This window comes from Buteo buteo, chromosome 2, assembly GCF_964188355.1.
Source record: "Buteo buteo chromosome 2, bButBut1.hap1.1, whole genome shotgun sequence".
Taxonomy (NCBI): domain Eukaryota; kingdom Metazoa; phylum Chordata; class Aves; order Accipitriformes; family Accipitridae; genus Buteo; species Buteo buteo.
Genome location: NC_134172.1, coordinates 12,166,096 through 12,188,575, shown reverse-complemented (window position 1 = coordinate 12,188,575; position 22,480 = coordinate 12,166,096). Strand labels below are relative to the sequence as shown.

The 22,480-nt window shown below is 39.9% G+C and overlaps 1 protein-coding gene across 6 annotated transcripts in view; it reads left to right on the top strand.

Moving 5' to 3' along the window:
- Positions 1–22,480, top strand: part of DIP2C (disco interacting protein 2 homolog C) — a 336,977-nt gene that overhangs the window by 79,962 nt on the left and 234,535 nt on the right. The window lies entirely within an intron of this gene.

Sequence of the window (22,480 nt, the reverse complement as noted above, 5' to 3'; positions counted from 1 at the left end):
TTGCTTTTAGTGGTGAAATTAATATAATCTGTCTGCAGTGTTGATCTAGACAAATGCAGTTGTAGAACTAATGTTTTGTTCAACTCAAACCTTACCATTAGCAGACTTCTTTGGCATATTGTCGAGAAGGAAAACCAGCTTCCCCGATCTAAGATATAATGGATTCATACTGCGAGTTTGTCTTGGTCACTGATTCTGCTCAAGCAGGAGACAGACATTTGGGCTGCTAAATAACCTTTTTCCCCAGCCTGCACACACATAAGCAATATATTAGATTGCAGAAATGGTATTGTTATTGTTGAACTTAAAAAGTTAGCTGAGTGTTAAGGTAGTTGGCATGTACCTAATGCCATTCTCATTTTAGTTTTCTAATCTGGGGTGACACACACATGTCTGGGCCCCATAGCAGTGAGAGCAAACATGTTCTTGTGTGTTGGCACATTTCTACTTTGGAGGAGGGCTTCAGCATTGCTTTGCAGTAGGTTGGGTGTTGCGCTCTCCTCCGTGGCTCCCAGGTTGTCATGGGGACGTGTTTTCAGCTGGTGAGCTGAAGCAGAAGGGGGTTGCACTTGCAACCAGTGAATCAGATCTTGCAAATACTGCAACAATATCGCATAAAGGTTTGGAGGCGTTGTAATTTTAGGCAACTCTTAAGCATCGTTTTGTTATCGGGCACATTGTCTAATGTCAGATCTCAGGATAGTATTTCCTTTCTGGAGGTTGGCTACCTGTAAAAATATTGTCTCCTCTAGCTCACATTTTTCCATTTTTACAGTATTGATCGTATCTTATTTAAACATGCTTTTGTTTGTGTGCTCAGGATAGTCTTCTGACTTTCCCTGCTACTCATTCCAACTCAGAAGCTGATGGCTACTGTAGCTGAAGCTACTCAGCTGTGTAGGGACAAAAGAAGACTTAATTTTAAATGGGTTCAAAGTGTATCAGCATCAATCCATCAGAAAGGAAATCTCAAATTCATGAAACCATTGTAGAACCTGGCCCCCAGTTCTTGGCTAATTTCCTTCGTTCAGTCCCACTGAAGTAATTTCTTTTGTGTTTCCTGAATATTCAGTCAAACTGAAAATAAATCTCAGTGCTAAGAGAAGAAGAAGAAACTAGCACCCTACCCTTTTTACAGATCAGTACTGTTTTATTGGAACAGAAATGTTACTTTCATTTGTCTTGTTAGGAAGAGGAACAGGTTTTAAATTTTCCACAAATAAGGCTAGAAGAGATTTTCATATATGTTATGTGTGTGTTACAATACCCACTTTAATTACAAATGAATTTGAGAAGAAAAGGATTTATAAATGAAACAGTATAATTTTTATTTACTAGAATCTTTTATCTTAAATATTTTAAGCCTTTTTGATGCCTTTGGAACCATCAGCCAATCCATTTACAAAATAACTCTTGATTACTGTCTTTGTCAAGTCGTCTTTTCCTTTCAGAGAAAGAATCTTACTTGATTTCTCCTCTGTCCCTGTGACCACTAGGCTGATTTCATCTTGCTGACAATATTTTGTGTTACTAATGTACCATAAAACAAATTCCTTAAGTCTTGATATAATCATGATATTCAGCTTCCCAGGATTGTTAGAATTTTTTTTTTTTTATTTTGGAGATAGACATTTGGTAATACAGCAAACTTATCGTTGGTGCCATCTAAGAACAACACCTGAAAAATGCAGGTAGTTAATTTGGCTGTCTATGCCAATGAAGAGTTAGAACACCACCACACGTAAATAATCAGTATGCCCAAATCTATTTGTATTTAAGGCAGAAAAAATACTTCATGCTAATTTCTGGACCAATCCCTTGGGCATGATAGGAAGAATCTTAATAAAATATTAAAATCTTAAACTCAGGTTTGACTTCTCTAGAGCAGCATTGAACTAAAAATGCTGTCTATTACATCTCAGCTTTGTAGCTGCACTGCAAATCCCCATAGGCAAATGAAAAGCGAGGGGTGTTGAGCATGCTGTGGAGGTTAATAGTTTGCCCCAAACTGCATGAAAGGTGAGGGGCAGAATCCTGCAGCTGCCTGTGCTAGCCCTTCCCCTGTCTTTCTGGTTGTAAGTGCATGATTTAGTTTTATTTTAAAACAAGTTTCTTTTCAAAACAAACACAACTGGAATGGTTCTTTATGGCTCTTTGCTGTGTTTGTAAAATTTATATTTCTGGCTGTTTGAATGTTACAGGAAAATGGCCAAAATTCCTTTACTTATTTTCTGGCAGTATCTTTATACAGCTTAGGAACTCTTGTGTTTTCCTGTCAGTGCAGATACCATTAAATATCGGGTTTGGAATAATTTAGCTTACCTTCTTTCTGAAGTAGATATAGGTTTCATAGAGTAGGATTAGGAATCTGGGGGGTAGACATAATAACTGAAGGTCATATTTGATTCGTCACTGTTCTCTGAAAACAGATCTGTTCTGGGCCAAACCATCCGATTGCATGGCTGCATTGGTTGCTCTTGGGGCTTTCTTTTGCAGAGGTTTTTATTTCTTTGACAAAGTAAATTTTGCTTGTGTGATACATATAGACTGCTCTGGGCCTCTGAGATGAACAGATCTGAAATGCACATTTACAAATATGATTTCATTGAATAAATGACTATAATTTATATGCATTATGGAAAAAGATGAAGTCAGTACTGTATCAACAAAAGGGCCAGAATGCAACAGATAGATACTTTAGCATGTGTTTGACTGTGGGACTTGGGGTAACATCATTAACTGAGAATTTTGCTGGACTGTTGACCACAGTCTTGTATACCGGTGACAGTATCTTTGTCTGAGATTGGGCACAGAATGTAAGTAGCCTGGAGAAATGTATCACACATTTTTTTTCTCATTCCACGCAATAATAATTTCATTGACTTCAGTAACTATAACTTTGCATAAGGCTGATGTGGAATCATGATTTCCTCTTTTGCTGTGTTTCTTCTAATTGCTCATATTTAACCAAAAATTGGATACTTACAAAATGCTGATTCAGTGCAGGGAGGAAGTGTAGTAGAGATAGTGCTGAGATTTGTAGAAAAATGCTTTGAAATCTGTAAATTTTCTAAAGTATTTGATTAAAACTCAGCCTTTTCTATGCCAATGGAAAGAGACTTTTTCAACCCTTTCTCGGTGAACTAAGCAGTGATTGGAAGGAAGTGAGAAAACTGTTCTTTACTATGAATTTTCCCCCTTTTCTCTCTTGTCTTGTTTTCTAGCCAATTGAAACAAGGTTTTATCAGTGCATGGTACCCATTGGAAACTTCTGAAGCTTTTTATGTCTTGCAAATGTCCTCCCACATCTCTTTCTTCCCCCGCAAACATACAGGAGAAGGGGAAAAAAGTGAGCAACACGTTTAGGTAGAGGATGATTAAACCACCATGTTTCTGAATAAAAGCAACATTTCTTTCACAGCAAATGACTTTAGTATCATTCTCTGTAATATTATTAAAAGTATAAAATAACATGCTCCTCATTTAAGCTAGAAGAACCCCACCACCAGACTGGTTAACAGATCAAGGCAGTCAGCTGACGAGCCACATATGGTAGAAACTGCTGCATATGAATTGTTAATGATCTTCACTGAGGAAAATAACCTTCTTCCTGTTGGTATGGAGCCCAACTGGAGTGTGGAAAAATCCATTAAATGTATGAAGATTACAGTGAGTCAGACTTTATATCCTCTTTCAATAGGCTGTTTTGTGAAATGGTGATTTAGAAATACTTTCTGGTTTTTATTTTATTCCCTGGCATCATCTGACCTTGATATACCACTAATTGAAACACCATACCGAAGGCTAGATGTTCATTCATTTGAGGCAAACCCCCAAAACTGGATTGTCTCAAGACGGGCGTTTGCACTTCAGCATTTCACTTACTGTTGCCAGTGCTGAGTGAAGGATGGGTGTTCGATCCCTCTCCGTCAAACGCTGTTCCACCTGAAGGCATCAACCAGAAAGATTTGGGCATACACATTGCCATTTAGGGTAGGTCATGGAGAGCAGCCTGGAAGTTCTGTCTTGTAGGCAAGTGAATCATGGTGGTTTAACACCACCATTGAGGTTTAAATGAGATTTTTTGCAGGGGGAGAATTAGAACTACTTTTAGATTTGAGGCTTGGAGCATCCCCCCTCCTCTGTTGGTAACATCTGTGGCTCTGCAGGGGGAGGTGGATGTGGCCAGCAAACCCTGGGGGTCACTACGGAGCTCCCAGGAACAGGGTCTTGGATCCTGTGCCTTGGGGAAGTTTTCCTGCTGTGAGCCCTTGCCTGGCTGCTTGCCCTGGTCCCTTACTGTATGGAGGGAGAAGTAGTAAAGGGGAAAGTCAATGGTGAGGGGTCTTGTTTCTGTTTTCCTCTGGCTTTGGAGACTGTTTCCACCTGTGCTGTTGAACATGTCTTCTGTACTGGTGAGAAACTGTGTGGGTGAGGAAAAACTTCCCTGTGCTCTGAGAAAAATGAATTGTACTGTGGAGTCACTATTGCTAGCCTTCTTTCTGCTGGCTTTGGATATATTGTGCTATTATAGTAAAGAAGTTGCAGTATGCTGGGTTGGAGGCCTAAAAGCAAGGGTTGTCTTCATCGAAGACACTGACTTTACTGCACCTGAATACGCAGGATAAATTCAAGAGTTTGTTTTAGCAGCCTGGGGAGCTGGTGGTGAGGGACGGGAGGCAGGCAGGCAGGAGGACAGGCAGCTGGCAGAAATGCCTGACCCAGATCGTCTCTATTTCATGTCAGCAGATCACTAATCCATTATCCTTACCAAAATATTCAAGTACTCTAAATCTTTTCAATGAAATTAAATGACAATGATATAAGTATTTCAGAGAGATTTTAATTCATCATCTTTGAAGAATATTTCAGCTAAGTCTGCCCTCCCATAATTTTTGGTTGTTTATAGCAAAAATTTTTTTGGGTGAGGCAGGGAAGACTGGCATAAAGGGGCCATAAGTGCCGGTTTTCATTCCAACTCATCATCATCAGATACTAGACATTTGTGGATACCATTTGAAGAGAAAAATATCAGTGCAAATTTATCAATTTAAGAAACTGAGAAAAAAGGGGAATGCATGAAAACAGAATATATTATTTGTAGAGCTGTATTATTAGCCCCATTTAGTGCTCCGTTCTATAGTCCTTTCTTACATAATGCCGCTGGGTATATTCAGCTTTCAGAATTTGGCCTTCAGTAAATATTTTTAAATCTATTTATAGTCTGTTAAAATGACAGCATAAAATCGTTGCAACAGAAATGCTTCCTCTCTGCAGCTTCAAGTATCATCTACTTACTTTGGTCACCAAAGCAATTTTTATCATGACTTTTACTTCTCTTAGGATTGCAGAGCTAACGCAGTGTTAGCAATGGGGCTGCCGGTGCTGTGTAAACCAGGGAGATTGCAGATTTGGTGCTTCGATGGAGGTTTCAGCCCTGGCAGTCAAATTAAATGATAGTTTTATTTTTATCACCGAGGAGCAATAAACGTATCCCTACAATATCATTTTAAAGTTAATTTTCAGAGGAGATCTGCACTCCCACTAAAACATAAGGTTATCTGGCAGTAATTGTTTTTCCTGCATGGCTTCTTTTTAGAAGGCCTAAGGGCTATTTATGATAAAACTGTCAAATTTTGTATCCCCCATTTTACAGATCGCTCTTGGCCAGGATGTAATTTGAAGTCCTGCCTGCGGGTGTGACATAGTTGTGCAGCCTCAGGTGAAGAACCAGGGAGGAACGGTGACTCAGAGGTGACGAGTGGGATTCACCTCCCTTCGCTCAGATGTCCAACTTGGAGATGCCTCTGTCTGAACCGGTCCTTCTGGCTCTATTTATAGTCACTGGAGGGAAGCCTGCCTCTGCCAGGGCTGACTCACCTCTGCCTCAGCGCGCACCCTGGGGCTGGGGTGGCACCCGGAGGGGACCGGGCTCCTCCGCAGCTGCCCCCCTCGCAGCCGGGGGTACAGCTCCGGTGTGGGTGGCCAGCAGTAGCCAAGGCGAGTGTGCTTTTGGCCTTGCAGACATACCAAGATGCACGTTTCCCCCCACTTGTTACATTTGCTTGGAGGATTGCAGAAGAAACTGGCAGCTGCACCTTGTCAGAAGCCACCTTGGGGGCTGGAGTCTGGGCTTTGCTCATCGCCTCTGCCCCCCTGTCTGCAGCAGAAGCTGGAGCCTGCCTTGATCTTTTGTCCTCATTTCCTATGGCTGTAGCTTGGATTTGAGAAGGTTAGAGAGGGAAATGTGCGTGCACAGAGCTGCTTCGATTATATAGCCCTTGAAGACTGCATGAGAGCTACGAAAATCTAACTTTTGAATGGTACTGCCTTCAGAAGAGGGGCCATGTATTTTGTCCTTGATGCTCTCACATATTACACAGCATGTAACATAAAAGTAGCTAGTGAAAACATTGGATGTTAGGAATTTTTATCTCTGTTTTTCTTTTCGGTTTGTGGCAATACAGGTATATGCAGATACGCTGCCAAGTGTTTAATCTCCATAACAGATTGAGTTGAGTTGTTCTGCCAAGTTGGAAATTGTTTACTGTTATCTTTATATCCATCATCAAAACTTTAGCGGCTCTTCGTGATACTTTTAAATGTTTTTGTTTCTAATTCTGTATTCTGATATGATTGCAGTTTATCGTGCACCTTCATTGTCTACATAATGCTAAAAACAAGGGGGTTTTGAACAGTCAGATGCAAGTTTATGGCTAGTTCAGATTAAATTCAAATCTGTTGCTCACACTAGTTTTTTATTTACTCTTTTTAGTTACAGTATCGACATTTTTATAGTACATATTTTAGAGAGTTTCTGCTGTCTCCAAGGCTTTAATAGAATATCATGAGTTGTAACACTAAATGCTTGATTCTGCAAAGAATGGTTACTGTAGAGTAATTACTCCAATGGGGCTGTGCAAGTAGTTTGCTTTGTTTTGTTTTTTCCCTACTTGGGGATTAATCTTTGCAGTGTATTAGAAGTATCCCAAAGAAGTTGTTCATAATGTTTATTATGTCATTTCTCCAAATCAGTTATTTTTTGTAATTATTATTTTAACCATTAACACTAAACTTGAGATGAGAGACTGTGTAGAAGTGCTGCAACTGATAAAATTACACCATAACTTACACATTAAATATTTTAATTAAAAGTATGAATACTGTTGTGCTCCAACTTGGTCCCATTAAGGACGTTTTGATGCTGGTGTCATCCGAAGTGTGAGCAGGCCTTGTGGTAGTTTCAGCCCTGAAATGTGGAGATCTTGAGCAGTGTGAAGTTCTGCATTGCCCTGTGTCAGGTCTGTTAGTTTAAGGCAAACTGTAGGAAGCCAACTTGCTACCGAAATCACGTTTTTTGTAAATAATGCTAATTAACAAAGACATGTGGTTCTCTTGTGTGTGTAATGGTGTGAATGCAATTTTCTTCATTTATGGGCGAGCGTGTCCTGGTGTTACTCCGAGGAAAGCTTTTGCGCTGTGGCACTTTGGTGTGTGTGTGTGGGGGGAATCCTGCGCTCCGATCCGAATAAAGCTCGGAGCAGGCCTGGTGTCAAGGCTTGGAGCGGCATAACAAAAGTTTTACAGGAATATTTTTCACTAAGCACTTCTCTGTGCGAAGGGTAATCCGGCGTTGCAGCACTGGCACAGTTCCCTGGTGTTGTGTGTCTTGGGCTGAAGAGGAGAGAGGATTTTGGTTTGGGATTTGCTCTTGAGGCTAATTCCTCGCCTTCGTCCAGGTGTTTGTGCTTCAGTATCCCACTGTTTCCCTCCAGGCTCTTCGCTCCTGCCTGGCTTCAGGGGATACTGGCCCTGTGCCAGGGTGCTTCCAGATTAAAGACACCTCATTTCTGCTGGGCTCTGTCACACTCACGTGCTCCAGAGGCTCCCGCTGGTGAAAGCCTACTGAAACCTTACCATTCCCGCTGGAGCTGGTGCAGGAGGGGAGGGCTGCCCGGTGACACCGTGCTCTGGGCTGGCCCAACGCCTGGATTTGCCCTGGGCAGCCCCCGGCCCAGGTGGGCTCTCGGGTTCTCAGCGTAGTACCTGGCTCTTCGAAGGCAGGGCTGCCTTCCGTGCAGCGTGCAACTGTTGGTACCCTCAATATGTTCAGTTAACAGCTGTGCTTCGTTATAAAGTTGACTGATTCCTTAGCTCACTAAGGACGTATGAGGTACCATATTGTTAATTGTTATAGCGACAACTTAAAATATAGGAAACACAGCAGTGTGTATCATACTGCTCACGCGTGTTCTTCGTGTCCTATTTTAACAGTTATTGCTGTTGGAAATAAACATCTATTTGAATGATTCATTTTTTTCAGGCTACAGAAAGTGATGTATTGAATGGCTTTTTGTTAAAATTAATTACCGGTGTTTGAGAAGAAGCCTGAAAAGAGTCAGCCATGTTGGAGCCATGGCAAAGTAATACCTTGAAACGTACTTTACATGTGTAATCTGGTACTAGCGATGCCATCTCAAGTCAAAGCTGCACTAGTTAACCATTGCAGTATCTTAGTGACCTAAGTTTGTACTTAAAATCCTTCTGTAAAATTGAATTGTTCTGGTTCCAGGCGTTACCACTAATAACGTCTGGGATCATTAGATGGGGGCTACAGGTGAACCTTGGTGAAGTCCACAGAGTGGCTGTGGGATTTTTTTTGTTTTTGTGGGGGCTTCTTTTGCTCTCTAATTATTCTTTGCAAATGAAGTTAAAAGAGATCTGTAATTAAAATGTTCTTTTTTGAGGTTTTGTCATCTTGAGTTGGTAGGTAATACTGATGTGTCACCTTTGGTGACAGAAGTATGGTGTGCAAAACGAGGGTGACTAAGGAGGCTGGGAGGGAGAGGGCTGGGAGGAGTCATTTTCTGTGGTGGCAAAAGAGAGTGATTTCTATATTGTGTGCAGAAACAACATACTGGATCTAAGCTAGCATTTGGTTTTGTTTTTCTAATTTTGGGGACTAAACCCCTTTCCCTGCCCTAGTCATACAGCTCATCTGGACTTTCAGGGCAGGTTCTACAACTGAACACACTGGCTGTCTTGTTTCTTTATTTATTCACTGGAGAATTTAAGTGGAGTGAGTGCTCGTTGTTTTCCTCCATGCCAATTCAGCCTGGTGAGATTAAGCGGGGGAGGATCGGCTGGGCAGAGATTTCCGTCGGCGGGGCTCTGGATTGCTGGTTATTAGATGACCCACATACATCGGGCCCCTGTTGTGACGTGATTTTTTCAGCTCTTCGGTGGAAACCGATGGTGCACAAAGCCCCCTTTGAGATGTGGATAGATGAAAGGAGATGAAACAGCTGGTTTGGTTTTATCCCATTCAGGTCAGATTTTTTGTAGTCAATGTGCAGCATTAAAAATAATAAAACCAGCTGTTGTATACCAGAAAACTTGCCATGAAAGGGACATAATTACTGAGGGGGCTGGTACTGTCATTTAACCTATCCTTACTTCAAAGCAGAGATCTCAAGTTTTAAGATCAGGAATGATGAATGGCTGTGGTGTTACTATTAAAGTATTTGCATTGATTATTTCTGTGTTTGAAAGGGGGAGGCAGAGATCATTCTTGATCCTGGAGCGTCATACAGAAATACTTGAATGCATACATAAAAACCACCTAATGTCAGAGAGATACATGGTTGATAATTAACTTCTAGCTCCTGAGGTTTTAGTAGGAAAAGGAGGAGCTTTGAGCAGTCAACAATCAGCAAAACAAGGAAGGTATGAAGTCCATAGTGGAGAGAGAAAGACAGACCTGGTGGGTCGAAGGAGGAGGGATCGGCTATAGAATAATATTACAACCCCAAGCCACTGTAATGGATAGACCCTGCTTTCCTTACAGCTCTGCAGTTAGTACCCTTCTGCAGCTAGTAACAAAAATACAAAGGGTCACTGCCACCACTTGCGCCAGGGTAATTTATTTCTGGAAAGCATAATCAATTCGGCAGTTGAGGACAGCTACTTAAAATGCACAGAGGAATCTGAATTCATGTGAGCCAGTTAGTGGAAATCAGTGGGATTTTGTTCAGAGATGGTGATTTCAGGAATGATATCTACAGCAATTTCTCAGAAGTGAAGACTGATGCAAATAAAGATTTGATGGTAGATATTTTTTAAACCAGTATTAGATATATTTAGCCTAATCCTGGCCTGAGTTATGACTGTGCAAGCTTACCGAAATTACTCTTTTCTTCTGGGTTCTGAATAGATGTCCTTCTATGGTAGGCTATTTAGGATAAGCCCTGAAGCTTGGGAACTTTACATTGAGAGTTACAAAAATCATTATATTGCTGACTCTGTGTGTAAGCTTCATAACCATCTGATTCCTTCAAATATGTCTAACTTCCAGTTCTTTGACTTCAGTGAATTTCTGTTATAGCCTGTGCAGTCTTATACAGTAATTCAGGAAATATTAAGAATTCAGGAAGAGATGGCAGTCATACCTGACCTTGCTTACAAATTAATATTGAGATCACCTATAAAGTTTTCTGAGCTAGTTGCCTACATGCATACACTGAGGCATCCTGCAGATAAACTTCAGCTTCCTCAAATGCTGTTCTGCCATGGAGAAGACAGGAAAAAGAAACAATTTCAGGGAAGCTCACCAAAATTCCCTGTTAAAGAATTAACTTAATTAGATTTTGACTCTCACCCTTTTTTTTTTTTTTTGTCTGTGAAGAACTCAATATGAACTGTAACATCTTAGTATTTTCTGACTCCTAAAATTTTGGAGTAATTTCATTTTGTGTAGCCAAGCATGGAGACAAGGTCTACTTTTACTTGAGACAGGAAGTCATAAGGGCAGCCAGAAATCCTGAGTGCTTTTGAGATCCAACTCTGCTTTCATGTTATTTTAGGGGCATCTTGAGCTCTGTTTTACATTGTCTGTAATCCCCACCTGCCTTTGCGCCAGGTGATGGCAGAGCTCCTCCAAGAAAGGTGTTGAGCTGCTTTTCCTGTCTGATGTTAGTCAAGTGGAATTGAAAACACCATGATGTTTAAAAAAAAGATTATAATCTGTTACCACCTAAACAACACCAGAGAGGTATTTGATGTAGATTTTAAACTTAATTTAAAATGACGCTTGGCCTTGCCTGAGTTTGGTTCATGGTTTTGATCACAGGGTGAGCAGTAATTGCAAGAGATTTTAAAGACTCTTTAACATGAAGCATGCAAAAGATACATTAAAAATATTATGTGTATTATTTGTCTTTAATGCATATGATGATTGATATAAAACACAAACTGAATGTTATTATTTGTAACTTAAATTTGTTACCTGACTCGTATGTTAACTCTGTCAATGTTTTGTGGCTATTGTGAGTCTTCTGTGCTTAATTCTGTGGTAGTGCTAATGAAACCCAGGGGGTTTCTTCCACAGCAGCTGGGGGGCATGCGGCTGGAGGGAGAGAGACTGCTGAGTCCATGCAGGGAGGGCTGTACATGGTACTGGGAGAGCAAGAGGCGTTTTCTGCCTAAACGTGGGAAAAGTGCCTAAATAGGCTGTTCCCATATTGATGAAGCAAACTTGAGATTGTTAATAATCTGTAAATTATGCAAAGCAAGATATTAGCTGAGGGTATGGCTGTATGATGTTTCATGTCATTGGTTTCCTACATTTGCTAATAGACATTTCAAATTGTGACTTGAAAAATATCTTTATTTGTAGATGGGTAATATGAGCTGTGTGGCTACATAATGGTCACAGGGGTGTGTGGGGAGAAAGTATATGTGTGTTTATGGATATAAAGTAACTATTTAAGCTAGCTACACAAACTCAGTTTCAAGTAAAACGGAGAAAGCTCACTGGTGTCTTAGTATTGACTGTGAAATTATTGTGGAAAGACTTTTCATTTGTCGTATATAACCTATTATTCCTAAGTGCAAACTGGCCAGCTTATGACGTATCAAGGGAGGAAACAGGGAAAGACAAGCACAGTTAAGTTTCCTGGGCTTCAGGAGTGAAGAAGCAGGGTCTTTCACCAGCTGGGGAAAGGCTGCATTGCAAAATTGGCTGGAAATAGGTCCCAGCCATGGTTGGGAGTAAAGGAAAAGATTTTAACCTACAGTGATTGTACAGTTTGCTACTCTTAAAATTAAGAGTAATGTTTTCTACCCTTTTTCCTTAAGCTTTTCTCCATTTATTTTTTTCAAATCTCCCTCTCCCATTAATCTTTGCTGAGTATAAATTGTCCTCTAATATCAGAACAATGAAAAAATAAACTTATTTTTACCTGAATGTTTTTTTAAAATCATACTATTTCTTGCCACTCCATGACTACTAATGTGTATCCCATTTGGTGACTGAATGTTTTTAATCACTGCATAGTGCTAAAGAGCTGGTCTAACCTCTAGAGGGATTTAAACAAAGTGGTTTAAATACCTTTTTTTTTTTCCTTAGGAAGGTATTCTTTAAAGAAAACAACAGTGGTGACATAGAGTAAGATTAAAAAACTATGAGGCTCTTCTTGTCAACTTTAATGACCAAAATTCAGAATATTTAATGTTTTCTACTCCATGGGAATTCTTTTCAGCTGGATAGCTTTCTGAAAATGTTTTCAGGGAAATACCTATCCAAAACACCAAGTGAATAGACTGCAATAGAAGAGTGTTCTATAAACACACATTGGTAATGATGTGGGATCAGTGACGGTTAGAAAGTGTAACTACTTTCATTAGCAAAAATTCCTCAAAAATTGCACATTTTTGCTTTAGTCAGCCATATGACTTCACTTTATTTGTTTTATGGGATCATTAGCAAGGCATATAAGCAAAATTTGTTCATCTGATTATTTACTTTGTTGCATATTTGAGTCTTTGTATATTTTCAGCTGAGTGGTGATTTGAAGTCTGTTGATTTGATGCAGAAGGCGATGTACTTACGCAGAGGTCAGGCTGCAGACTTTGAACGTCTTGGAAACTTGGAAAAGTGCATTAACTTCTTAGAATGTACACAATGGGCATCTGATCTGATGAAAGCAAAGCTACCTGAGTGTTACCTGAAAGAAAAAGAAAACAGTAGTAGTATTTTGTGTGTCATTGGATCTGACCATGTTAGTTGGACACTGCTACTTTTAACAGAAGGATTGTTCCTTATCGTTCTACTTTGTCTTTCTGCTGCCTGTTGAATCTTTGTATTTATGTTGGAAAGTTGCATGGGTAACACCAGTAAGACTGTTTTCTAAGCATCAGCCAGATTCTTGGTTTTCTTGGACTCCTAACATACAGTAAAACACTGAGCTGCACCTTAGCAACAGTTACCTACATCCCTCTGTGGCTTAATTACAAGAGGGAAGCAGGAAGACTCAAGTATGCTTGGGTACCCAATGTGTGCTGCAGATTCCTGCTGACGTCTCTGTTGTCTGGGGTGACACGTTACCCTGACAACCAAGAACATCCCTGTTTTCAGGGCTGGTCCCTGCATCTCTTTGGATTTTACGAACATAACTATTTTCGTTAGATGTGCACCAATTTTGTCTTGCACACTCTGCAAGATGGACATCTACAAACTGCCCCAGCAGAACAACAAAGAGATCTTCATCTAGGAAGATGGATGGCAGGCTGCCTCACCACATGTGTATCACATTTGCCTGCCAGATCCTAACTCCTTTGTACTTTCCTCTCAAGCCGTTTCTTATATTATAGCCTTCCTTCAGTTCTGCAGAACGTAGTGATCCCAATTAAAGCCAGTTCCTGTGTTCTTTCTTCCTCGTTAAATCTTTCGTTATTTATTAATTTTGGTCAATCTAATGGTGTCACATGGCTGGAGCAATGAGCAAAGTCACCTGTTTATTCTCTCGGAGCAGTCAAAAATAATGGAAACTAGAACCAGTGGGGGAAATAATTTAACATTTTAAGTCCTTAAGGAAATCACAGGTCTTTGTAAGCATAATAAGCACGTAAATTTTCTACAGAAACTATGTATTTGAAAATGTCCCTGCAGACATCAGCCCAGATTTGATTTCTTACTGAGTCTCTTTTTACTAGTGCAGAGTAAGAAGTTTAATTATCTGATAAAGTATTTCTTTCATATAACAGATTACTTTAGATTCATAGAACCGTATACTGCAGACCAGCGTCTAGAGAGCTGTGCATTCTGTTTCTGATTTTATCAGTTCTTGGTTTATTGTCAAAATAGAGCATTTTGGCCAATGTGCTTTCTTGGTTGTTCTTTTCTAGAAAATGAACATAAGATTGTGAAAAAAAAAAACCCAACCAAAACACTTTTGGGGAAATTTTGTAGGTTAAAAGAATGCTTAATATGTGACAAAAATCTGAATACTGCTTCTTTGAAAATGGCTTTCCTTATTCGAGGCCATTTAGTGACTTCTAGCTGAAATAAGCATCATCTATGAACAATTTTCCCTGTCTCCAGATGCCAAAGTGCCAACCCTATAAATTGAATGTCAGGCCATGTTTTTAATGGCTTACACATTCCAATCAGGAATAGCAGGTCTGCAACTGGAGTTTAAGTAACAGGTCTAATGATGTATGAACCAGAAACAGTCTAGTTCCTCCTTTCAGTTTGTCTTGGATTTTGCATTGCTAAGAGCTGCAAATGAGTAGAAAAGTAATTTTAATCCCTAAAGCAACCAGAGCTAATATGGATGTCACATGCAGAGCATATCTTTTAAGAAAGGGTGGTTTTCTCATAGCTGTTTTTCTGAACATCAGCACACTGTTAAGACCATGAGACTGGTTTTCCTGAGGCTAGGAGCAAACTTTCACAAATAAAGTGGGACTTTACTAACTATGAATTTAAGAAATAGTTCTTTTTTTCCTCAGAATATATTAAAAGAATTCCTTCTTCTGTTTTCTTAGATGGAACTGCTTGTCAAAAGATGTTCGGATGTCAGCAATCATCTCACTCCTTACGTGGATCTAAAATGTTCCTGGAGCCATTACTATTTGTCTTTGCAGTTCTGTATTTTATCTCATAATGTGATGTGGTAATTCCTCATTTTGAGAAGTTGGGCTTTAGCAACTGCTTGGTGTACAGCTGTATTGCTGAGATCCTTAGGCAGGTACAGCGCAACAGACATAGAATTTGTAGTAGTAATAGAAAAAGTGTTTTTCTGTTGAGGTTTAAAGTCATCAGGACAAAACCAATTCACTTGGGGTTGCAGAAAGGGACTTTACTGTTAATGTTCTTAGCAAATAGGGTTTGGATTGACCTAGAGAGATTGTCCAGTCTGTTCCTTTTTCTTGGCTGGAATCAGCTGCATATATATCTTTTGGGTGATTTATAAGGACTTCACCTGGACACTAAACAGGGCACAGATGAAACTTTCTAGACCTCTGCCATGCCTTGTTGAGTAACTCCAGACTGTCTTAATAGGTGCTGAGTTAACATATAGTGCCCAGAGCTGATCACCGGGTTTCACGTGAGGTCTAGCAAAGCTGAACAATGTGGAAGGATTATTCAGGTACTTTGCAGGCTAAACACCCGTTTGTATTTCCAAAATGTGGTGATTAGCTGTTGTGCAATTGCCTGGAATTAGTAATATGTGTCCTGCATAAAACCAGTTGTTGCCTGTTCTGTAGTTTTGTGTGTGATTGTTTCTTTTCATACTGAACCATTGAGAAAACAAATAACAGGCTAAGAATGTGTAAGATACCACAAAATTTAGGATACAATCCCTTGTATGTCCATTAAATTTCCTGTTTACTGAAAGCAGATTAATGAAATTTCTTTCAGAAATATTCAGAATAATTTTGTTTTCAGCAGAAAGACCCTGCTGAATGCAGTTTTCCTGTGGGATCAGGAGTATTAATTTTTTCATTTTTCCATGAAAACTTACCAGAAAAATGGAGTATAATTTGAATTCTAATTTAGCTTTGCAAATATTCCTCATGTTTTTTGCCATTACTCATTCTTTTTTCCCCTTTCCTCTCCTTCATTTTGTATGTGAAACATGTAATCATAAGTAATTTTTTTCTTATATGACAGAGGCACTTAAGACCCAGTAAATTCATTGGGTTTTGCACAGGGCTGTTTATTCTTACTGACATGAACAGGAAATGCACTTGTGTGTCTTAGGAGATTAGATCTCTATCTTTTTTTATGACAGCTCTCCATCATGTTTTATTCATCATAAATAAATGAATCATTTTAAGACTACAACTGTTAGTTATAATTATTTTACTGTTTACTTGTGCATTTCCATAAATCGGGTGCTTGAAAACATGGGAAAGATTTCTTTCTTTTTCAATAGAAAGAAAGTAGAACTCTGCTACCTTTTTTTTATTTTTTAATTCAGTATGACACATCACACCAGAGCTAGTGGTGTCATCAGAAATTAAATACAGCTCAGCCTCAGAACCCCATTGACATTCCTGAATTTGCGAGTGTATAATTTTAAGTTAGTTTCCCAGCTCTACAGGTTTTGTGGCTTAATGGTTTTAAATCTAGTACCAAAGGGGAAAGACCCCTTCATATTTTCTCATTTTATTTCAGAGTTGTCTGAAGTCTGATGTGATCTGGGTCTTACTGTCATTATTACAGGGTAACAGTACTGTACCAGCTCACTATACTGTGTGTCTTGCAGCTTTGGCCATCTCGTTCCAAATGTGAAACTGAAGTTATGGTTACCACATCTTTGTTCCACCATCTGAAGTACTCAAATAAATAACCTGAATGCAAGATGGCTTATAGGTTCTGTTAGCAAGTGCTGGAATTAGTATACTCCTGCCTTCTAGCAGGAATGGACACCAAGATACAAGACCAGTTGTCTGTGAATGGGACTTTCATTTCAATACAGGCATTGGAGACTCAAGGCTTCTTTTTTGATTTTAATGACCCCCTCTTACTGTAAGAAAAGTTATATCAGCAATTCAGAAATTACCGCTTTCTTTTCTTGGGAGCTGTTGTGTTGTGGTGATGGTGGGTGACCTGGGAAGAAGAAAAAAGGAGAGTGATAGCTTTAAAATCTCCAGTGACACCAAAGGTTTAATTTGAGATCTCTGTTTCTAAGTAAGTACAGTCTTTGTGCTAAAGGCTAGGAAATAAAGGAAAGTGGGAGTTTTTTTTCCCCAGTCTTAAAAGCATTAAGTTTTACTTTGATAATTAACTCTCCCTGCAGTTCTCTATAAGGAAACAATTTAGCTATTATTGGCAAGATTAGCTGAAAAATGCAAATAAGTGGGAGTTTGGTTCCTGGTTCTGTTCCATTTTCATTTTCTTAAGACTGTACCTTCATGAGTCACAGGCTTTTGCATATATTGGTCTCTGTAGGGACAGCATAGGCAGTGGCTTCTGTGGTACTTGCTTTTAATTGCTGTACAGTGAACTGCACAATAATAATGTCAAAGATTTGATTTAATAAAATGCTGTGATGATTTTATTGTGTATTTTGGGTGATTTCTGAAGTATTATATTCACTACTTTATTTAGGACAGGCTGTGGCAAACCTTGCACCTGGAGACTTGTACTGTGGTAGGTGGTGTAGGAAATCAGCAGGAGCCTCACGGAGGAAGACTTGGTGGTAGAGATTTCTTAGTGAGGTATCTTACTCTGTGGGAATATCAGAGCTCTTTGGTGAAAGCAGTTGGGTTTTCCTTTCACTGTGGTTGTACTGTGGCAATTCACTTGGGCACAGCCCTTGGTGTACAGTTCTGCACGATGTTGGGTCGTCTTCAGTCTTGGTCCTACAGGAGCATCTCTTATTGGGCTTGGAGCCCACTCTCCAAAAAGCCTGATTCTTCGTTACATGAATACGTCCGCTGTGGTTGTCACTAAAGCCAGCAGCAAAATAGCTTTGTAAACGTTGCTTTGCATGCATTGTTTCTTTTTAACTTCAGAGATGAATTTGCTCATAATGTGTGATAAAATACTGAGTTGAAGCTACCCAGCAGTGACAGTTCATGCTTGTGTAGCAGTTTTCATGTCCACGCTCTCCAGAAGAGCATCCAGTGCTCCTCTTTGGTTGATATAACACAACAAAGGCGGTTGCTGCCATTATAATGAAGCTGGCCATGATTTTGTTAGAAATCTTGATCTTCATCTTCTCCCTTACATTTTTCTTTGTTTATTGAGAAACGCTGGCTGCTCAACCTGTGCCAGCTGCCCCTGGATCCCAAGGGAGTATCCAGCAGCTGTGAGTAGCTGGAACAACTTGGTGTTGGGCCAACCCTTTCCTCGCTGGTGCCCGGCTCTTGCACACTCTGTGCACGCCACAGCGAGGCTGAGGCTGCTGGGGAAGATACCTCGGTAAGTCCAAGGAACTGGTGGACTGTGCCCTCGCCGCTTACTCTCTGGACAGGGCTGAAGACCCACCGCAGCTGAGGATTTTCCTATTTCACATGGCGTAAGTTTATTGGCACCTGTGAAGCCATTCCCTTGGGACCCAGTGTATCCTTTTGTGTTGTTTTTTGTCCTGCCAAGTTATATGTTAAATACATGAGTACTGATGTGTTAAATACATAAGTACTGATGTGGGTAGTGGAGAAAAGAGCATGTACATGCATATGTTAGACATGTTTTCTTACTATTTTTGGCAGTATGTTTTCTCTGCCTGAAATAACAAATTTGCATAGCTCTGTCTCCATTGCTACCACACCAGCTTCTTTAATTTTCTGTTCATAGGTTTTTAGATGTTAGAATCATAGAATGGTTTGAGTTGGAAAGGACCTTAAAGATGATCTAGTTCCAGCCCCCCTGCCATGGGCAGGGACACCTTCCACTAGACCAGGTTGCTCAAAGCCCCATCCAACCTGGCCTTGAACACTGCCAGGGATGGGGCAGCCACAACCTCTCTGGGCAACCTCTTCCAGTGCCTCACCACCCTCACAGGGAAGAACTTCTTCCTTACATCTGATCTAAATCTACCCTCTTTCAGTTTAAAGCCATTACCCCTTGTCCTATCACTGCATGCCCTTGTAAAAAGTCCCTCCCCATCTTTCCTGTAGGCCCCCTTTAGGTACTGGAAGGCTGCTATAAGGTCTCCCCGAAGCCTTCTCTTCTCCAGGCTGAACAACCCCAACTCTCTCAGCCTGTCTTCATAGGAGAGGTGCTCCAGCCCTCTGATCATCTTCATGGCCTTCATCTGGACTTGCTCCAACAGGTCCATGTCCTTCTTATGTTGGGGATCCCAGAGCTGAACACAGTACTCCAGATGGGGTCTCATGGGAGCGGAGTAGATTTTTAAAGCTGGAAAGCAACCTTAGATCCTCTAGTCTGCTGTCTGTGGTATCACACAGGTCATAGAATTTCATCCAATTATTTCTAACTTCATTAAAATGTAACTATTAAAAATGCCTTCAATCCTGTTTAAAGAATTCTAGATAATCTTTCTGCTTTCCTCTTTCTTGCTTTCTTCTCTCTCACATTCAGTAAGTTTATCTTCTGGTTAAAATTTTTGCTTCTTTATGTCACATCTCCTTTTTTGTCTCATTGTAATTTCTCATTTAATATTAATTTCTCTGTGGTTTTGTGTACACTCTCCAATGGGATTGTTTGTAGATCAGGAGAAAGGTTTTAGCATTGTTCCCCAAAATAAACTCCCAACTGCTAATGCTGCTGCTCCCAGTAGTTAATGGCTACTTAGCTGAAATACCTGACTGTAGCCTAGCTTGATCACCTAATTGTGCTTAAAGTATACTAAGGAATTCATATTTAGGGTGTGTAAATATTACCTTGAAATCCCAGGTAAAAAAATACTGACCTAAATGGGCAGTTCATGCTTCCAAGCCCTGTTATAAGACTGACTGCAAGTAGGGACTGCTGAGTTAGTCATTCTGAGCTCCCAGAAAAACAAACAAACAAGCAAGCAAACAAAAAAACAGCTGCCAGGTGGTGCTGGGGTTGTGCATGTGAATGCTGCCTCTGGTCGTGTCCCCAAACACAGCGCATGGTGATTCTGTGGGATACCAGTGCTCAGGCACAATTTCTGAAGTTGCTTGACTTGCATATGCTATGCATAATTCTGTGTAAAGTATCAGGTGTTTTCTGTATGTGGTACATCCGTCTGCTTCTGTGGGTAATGGGAACCCTGCCCTTGAATAAGAGTTCTCCTGCGTTTTCTTATAAGCACAGCACTGACGGAAATGTATGAGCTCTACTCCTGCTTACCCGGGTGTGTTCAGGTGCTTTTCACCGCTCTCAGAAATACCACATGGTGACTAAAGTGTATTTTCCATTCAGTCCTTTGTATAGGATGACCCAGCACTTAGGAACGTTCACTCATAGTTGGGCTCTGGAAGGAATTGCTGGGAACCATTATCAGTAGTGTACTGGTGAAGGCAGGCACGGGGAGGGGAGCCAGGGACTGGGTCAGCCGGCAGCTGAGCAGAGCCCCCGGAGAGCCAGGTCAGTAGCAGCCTTACGTTTGGCATCAAGTTTTACGAGGACTTTCCACTGAACAGACTCCATAGGACTTGACACATAAGTCTGACTGTAGATGAATGCAATCTGTTGTTGGTTGTGCACATTGGACCCTCATGATGTATATCATGTGAAAATATAGATTATAACTGATGGAAGGATGTAGCCCAGAGCCACAGTCTGAATGTTGCTAAAGTTCAGTGGCTTATGGTATAAAAGCATGGCCATTTGGGAAGAGACACATGTCTTGGTCTTCATTCTCCAAGACGGGCGACTTTAGGCATGTGAATAATCTTGTCTGGACTGAAATGTTAGTAATTTTGGTGGAGGTTTTATTTTAATCCCACATTTTGTACAGGGAAATTGTACAAATAGTGGGTTGTTACCAGGGAGTATAATAAATACTGCTGAACAGCTGCTGGAAACTTTAGGTTTTTTTGGTGTTTTTTCTTTTTCTTCTTTTTTTTTTTAAAAAAAAAACCAAACCAACAAACAAACATGCACTATTAATTTGGGTCTGGATTGGAACCAGTGACCAAGTGGTGAAATGCTCTGTATCTGATTAACCACTCCCCTGTGTCATTCAATCACCTATGAAAATGTCTTTCAGTATGGCAGATGTTTACAGGTTAGAAAATAGAAAACATTTGACTTCAGTTATTTTCATAGTTGTTGAGTTTCGCTAGGAGTAGGAGTGGAAGGGATACCCATGAAATGAATCCAAATGGATATTAGGGGCACGGACTTTTTATTCTAGTATTACTCAAGTGGGAACAAAAAAATGTGTTAGTACTTGTTAGTCTGTGTGTAATGATGTAATGCTCTGTTTAGCTGATGTGTTTTTATTTTTAAAGTAATTTTCTTTCGTCAATTTTTTGATTCTCCATTTGCAGTTAAGGATATTGGTGACTACAGTAGTCAAAACTGAAGATTTTGCCTCTCATAAATTCATTGTGTAGGCTTAAAAATGACTATATATTAAGTGAAATCTTTGCTAAAATGTTTTAAAAGTACATTTTGCCAGTGTGATCAACCACTGTTATTTCACTTAGAGGGTATCGAAAAGATTAATTCCCATATTGCTCTGTAGTCCTGATCCTCAGCTTCAGACCTGGAGGTAAATTTCACAAATTCATTCACACCGGCTACTGCTGCAAGCTGCTGTCACCCTTTGGAATGACTGACCGGCATCTGCAGTTTGCAGCCAGGGCTTCACTCTCTAAGAAAATGTGAGACTCTGGATCCAGAACTAAGTTTAGTCCAAGTGACTGTAATGCGGCTCAGAGCACATGTAGGTCAGGCTTTTTTTCACAGGAACTTGGAAGACATAAATAGTGCCATTTCAATAAGGTTATCACAGGTCAATGCAGTTTTTGAATATAGTCAAATTCCACACCAAGCTGTCAAGAAGAGTTAACTGTGAAGTTTTGGAACATTTTTCTCAACACCTAGCCAGCCTGGTAAATTGTGAGATTGCATATGTTTCCATTAAAACCAAACTAAAATGATTTTTACATTAAAACTTTTGAAAACATGACTCAAGTGTATAGCTAACAGTTAAAAACTATAAAAGAAATAATCCAATTGGATTTTTTTTTTAAACCTTCATTATTTGGTGACCCAACCTTAAGATTTTGGATGTTACCTTGTCATTTCTAAATTCTCAAAATGGCAAACCCCTCAGACTGATAATTTTACTGTTACTCTTTCTATGTGTACCTCAAGTGAGCTCATTCAAGAACAAGCATGTTTCTAGAGTGGACTGAAAGATATTGGAACTCTGTTCTTTCAATGTCTGAATACAATTCAATATCAATGAAATATCTTAATATTTTAATAAGATTATCTTTGTTTATGGTGCATCTTCAGAGGGAGGTTTATTGTGTGAAAGACAGTAAGACGATGTTTCTGATCCCTCAGTTCTTTCATACCAGAGTCATCTGGGAGTTTGCTTTAAAATAGTTTATTCTCTGTGATTCAGTCATGGCTCTGTTTCACATACTCGAACATTTACATTTCAGGATTTTTAAATTTTGGACTTTTTAATCCAAACCTTGCCTCCTAAAGCCTGCTCTGCAGAGGCTAAGTCTAGTAGAAAATTTCATTTTAGCTATCATTTATCACTCCAAAGCCTTTGGGGAAAAAATGTCACAC